The following is a 5,480-nucleotide window of genomic DNA, read 5'->3' as shown; positions in this document are numbered from 1 at the left end:
TGCTGATATCACTGCTAGGCAGATGATGGAGGCCTTAGTGGCTAGAAATCGTGACTCGCCTAATGCTGAAGTAGGCACACATATGTCGGGATTATTCGGTTTGAAGTATGATGGTTCTGCTGGTATTAGGGATTACGTCCTAAGGATGGTTGATCTGCAATCAAAGCTTAAGGCTCTTAATGTTGCTATCCCCGATGCTTGTATTGTGCATCTTGCACTTAACTCCCTTCCACCTGAATTTGGCATCATCCAAACACAATACAATATGGCTGATCAACCATGGACAATCAATGACTTGATTGCAAGGGTAGTGTCAGAGGAGACTAAGCTGAAGAAAAGTAAAACATACATTGCTATGTACACTGCTTCTAGTTCTGGTGTCAAAAGGGGTAGGGGACACACAAATCGTGCTCACAAAGAAACTCATTTATCTGCTGGTGCATCCGACAACTTGGGTTCAAAGAAGCCGACCTTTAAAAGGGACGGTAAAGCTGGTAAGGATGGTCTCTGCTTCTTCCGTAAAAAGGGAGGACACGTAAAGAAAGACTGCGCTAAGTATAAAAATTGGTTGTCTAAGCGGGAGCCTAAAGGTAATGATTCTTTGGCACTGGTTTGTGAATCTAATCTGTCAGAAGCCCCATCTTGGTCGTGGTGGCTAGATAGCGATGCAACTAATCATGTTGCGTTTACCATACAGGGATTCATAAACCGGAGGAAGCCAAATAAGGAAGAATCAAAGCTCACCGTAGGAAACAACAAGAAAGTTGACGTCGAGTTCGTGGGAGATGTCATTTTAATTCTAGATTCTGGTTTTAATTTGATGTTAAGAAACACATTTTATGTACCTTCCTTTAGACGGAATTTTATTTCCGTATCAAGTTTGGACACGTATGGTTACTCTTTTGAGATTTCAAACAATGCAATTTCTATTTCTTTTAATTCAAATAAAGTTGGGTATTGCACTATGTCCAATGGATTGTACAGATTATGTTTGTCTCCCAATGAAATATACGTCGCTTATACAGCCGAAAATGTTGTTTCTAAAAGACCTCTACCTAAGGAACAGTCTTACGCATTATGGCATAAACGTCTTGGTCACATCTCTAAGGAAAGAGTGGAAAGATTAATAAAGGCGGACATTCCGCCCACTCTCAAAAGTGATCTAGACGCATGCGTAGACTGCAGTAGGGGTAAGATGACCAAAATAAAGAAGAAAACTGCAGTCCGTAGTTCTCATTTATTAGAGATCATCCATACGGATATAAGTGGACCCTATACAGCAACATTGTGTAGAAATTTTTATTTCATCACATTCATAGATGATTATTCCCGATATGGTTATCCGTATTTGATTAAGGAAAAGTCTGAATCTCTTGATAAGTTCAAGATTTTCCGGACTCAAGTCGAGAAACAACTGGGAAAAGTCATAAAAATTGTCAGATCTGACCGCGGTGGTGAGTATTATGGGCGACATGGCGATCTTGGACAGCTTAAAGGGCCATTCGCCAAGTACTTAGAGGATTCAGGGATTGTGGCTCGGTTTACTATGCCCGGTAGTCCCGAATGTAACGGTGTAGCGAGAAGGCGTAATCGTACACTTATGGATATGGTGAGATGTATGATTAGCAGAACTAATTTACCTGGTTTTTTGTGGGGTGAAGCTTTGAAAACAGCGCTTTATATTTTGAATCGTGTTCCTACGAAATCTGCGCCTCTTACTCCATTCCGGTTATGGACTGGACGGAAACCTAGCTTGAATCACCCGAAAGTTTGGGGATGCCCTGCTGAAGTAAAATTGTATAATCCGACTTTGAGCAAGTTAGACTCCAAGACCACTCGATGTTATTTCGTGTCTTATCCAGATCATTCAAAGGGATATCGATTTTATAATCCCAATGGAGGAATGAGAATTGTAGATTCACAAACAGCGAAGTTTTTAGAGCTTGATGTGGCAGAAAAATGTGATTGTTCGCGGACTATTGAAGACAGTGGTACGGTGAGTACTTCTATGTCGTTTTCTATACCTATGCAGACAATTGTGGAAGTTCCTACTCCACAGATCGAACCCGTTGAGGCTCAAGAACCTGTTACCGCAGCAGTTCCTGATGAAATTCCTCAAGTCTCTCAAGAACAGAATGAGGTTGAAGATGCTCCTCTAAGGAGATCCGTTAGACAAAGACGATCGGCTATACCGCCGTACTACATTGTTTATTTAGTCCGATTTATGGCTAGATGCGATGAAAGATGAGATGTTATCTATGAAACATAATGGTGTTTGGGAGCTTGTTGAATTACCCGAAGGATATAAACCCGTCGGTTGTAAGTGGGTATTCAAGACTAAGAAAGACTCCACAGGAAAGATTGAAAAATTTAAAGCCAGATTGGTAGCTAAGGGATTCACTCGGAGAGAAGGAGTAGATTATGAGGCAACTTTTTCTCCTGTTTCTTCTAAAGACTCATTTAGAGTAATCATGGCTTTAGTAGCTCATTTTAATATGGAGCTTCACCAGATGGATGTTAAAACCGCTTTTCTAAATGGAGACCTTGATGAACAAGTTTATATGGCACAACCTGAAGGTTTTGCAGCAGATGATACTGGTAATTTAGTTTGTAGATTGAAAAAGTCTATCTATGGTTTGAAGCAAGCTTCTAGACAGTGGTACTTGAAGTTTCATAGTGTTGTTACTTCTTTTGGGTTCATTGAGAACAAATTAGATCGGTGCATTTACTGCAAGGTCGGTGGGAGGAAATTTATTTTTCTCGTTCTTTATGTTGATGACATCTTGCTTGCTAGCACCGACATTGAATTACTGCATGAGACAAAGACAATGTTGTCACGTAACTTTGATATGAAGGATCTTGGAGAAGCGTCTTTTGTTCTTGGAATTGAGATCCATAGGGATCGTTCTCGTCGCATATTAGGCTTATCTCGGAGGGCATACATTGATCGTATTTTGGAGAGATTCAATATGCAAAAGTGCAAACCAGGAATTGCTCCTGTCTGCAAAGGTGATAAATTGAGTCTTTCACAATGTCCTCATTCAGATATTGAGAAAGCACAGATGAAGAATGTACCTTATGCTAGTGCACTTGGTAGTATCATGTATGCACGGGTTTGTACTAGACCGGATATTGCTTTTGCAACAGGACTTCTAGGCAGATATCGGTCAAATCCAGGACACGATCACCGGGTTGCTGCCAAGAAGGTTTTGAGGTACTTAAAGAGGACCAGAGACTATATGCTAATTTATAGACATGTTCAAAACTTGCAGCTAATAGGCTATTCAGATTCAGATTATGCTGGTTGTCGGGATGACAAGAAGTCGACAACAGGGTACGTTTTTATGCTAGCGGGTGGTGCAATATCATGGAAAAGTGAGAAACAGAAAACGATATCATCCTCTACTATGCAAGCGGAGTTTATAGCATGTTTTTCAGCTGCTACTCAGGCTATTTGGCTCCGGAATCTCATTAGGGAGTTGACCGTGTTTGATTTTGTTGATAGACCCATACGGTTGTATTGTGACAATAACTCTGCGGTGTTGTTCATTAACAACAACAGAGGTCTCAAGGGGTCTAAGCATATGGAGGTCAAGTTTTTGACCATAAAGGAATCCGTACAGAATGGTGACGTTGCGGTAGAGCATATTACTACGGATGCTATGATTGCTGATCCACTAACTAAAGGTCTACGTCCTTGCGTATTTGAACGACATGTTATTAGCATGGGCTTAGAAGCATCGTGGGATGCCATTGTTTAGTGGGAGCTTTCTATTTTTGCTCTAATAAAGTTTGCATTTGTATTATGTTACTTTTAGTAACTGTTTTGATATGTATTGATTCTTTTACATTCAATTGAGTATTTATGAATGTGTTATTGAATACATATCTGTTAAAATCTCAAGGTATTGTGTACACCTTGAGTAATGGCTGGGGCATTTATTTTTGGCCATGTGCATATGTCTTGTTACACATAAAGTATAGTTAACTATAAAGGTAAGATATATATGGGTTCGTTGGAACCATAAGGATGTTCTCTTGTGACACATCAGGTTTCGTGACACATAAAGTAAGAGAATGGTGACCGACAAAGAGGATAACATATAAGGTGTCTCTTTTGAGATGTTATCCGTTTGCCATACTACCATATCAAATCCATATCAATAAAGTTAAGAGCATTTGTGACCATGGATGGCTCTGTGTCTTTTGATGCGATTACTACTATGATTCGGTGCTTAAGACTTTATGGGATCGGATTGACTATTGGGTATTATCTCTAGACCAATATAAAGATGCGCATATACAGTACAATTTCAATTAATTTAGCCCAAGTGGGAGAATGTTAGAATATATTTCAAATATTCAATATGGGCTTTATTAATTGTTATTGTGAATATAATTTGGTCTAATAAAGATAGATAAATCCTAATTCAAATTTGATATGGGACTGGATAAGTATGGGCCGAGATAAGCTTTATCCGTAATGAGAGGATAATGTTTCAATCTCTATAAATAGAGCTCAAATCCCTCCTCTAAACCCCGATGTCCACACAACCTCACATCAAGAGTCGTCAGCAACGATACGTGAGGGGCCGTCTCATTGAAGCCGGTGTTAAAGGGGGTTCATAGAGGAGAAGCTCTTGAACAACGGATCGTCGCAAATTCCGCATCAAGAACGATGGATCCAAAACAAGGTGCGTCAACGCTTTAACTCTATGAATCTATGATTCGTGTATCTAAACGTGATTATTTTAGATCGCTGCATAAGGGTATAAATCGCAGCTTATATAGGTGGCACTCCACGTGTCGTCCATGGGTCCCACTCTCTCTCCATTTACCGAAGCAACAATGGTCTACAGACCTTTCTTTCCTCTGAACAACTTGATCGACGATTTGAACCAGATCACGCTTGACGGTGCTTGACGGCCTCGCCTTCGCGGCCATCAAGCTCTATAATCCCGACTCCACCAACCATCCATCGTTTTCCAACAGCTGAGAGAGAGAGCATCTAGTGGTGGTCGATTTTGTGAAACAGTGAGGATAGAGAGGTGTGAAGTGTTTGGAGTGAAATTTGAAGTAAAGGAAAACGGAAAGAGAGAGCGTGAAGGCAGAGTGGGACCTATGGATGACACATGGTGCCACATGTCTTGCATTGATTAGGCTGGCCCATAGTGACATGGAGGGAGCAACCTACCTAATATTTTCTTGTCTTTTATCAGTTGGGGAGATTGGAGCTTGATGACATGACCATAAAATCTATCACAAGCCATCTATCCCATCTATAGACGTAGCAATCTTAGGGCACAAATGGTAACACTTCTATTCTAGAAATTCACTTTTGGCTAGAAGTTGATTTTTCTACTTTTAGAGAGAAGCAATTTTTTTTTTACTTCTTCAAGTAGCTCCGAAGCGAGAAAAATGAAGTTGGATGACCAAATATATTTCTTCTCCATAAGTTTTTGCATTGCCAAATGAATTTT

Source organism: Rhodamnia argentea, chromosome 9, assembly GCF_020921035.1.
Source record: "Rhodamnia argentea isolate NSW1041297 chromosome 9, ASM2092103v1, whole genome shotgun sequence".
In the NCBI taxonomy this organism is placed as follows: domain Eukaryota; kingdom Viridiplantae; phylum Streptophyta; class Magnoliopsida; order Myrtales; family Myrtaceae; genus Rhodamnia; species Rhodamnia argentea.
This window is presented reverse-complemented; position numbering follows the sequence as displayed.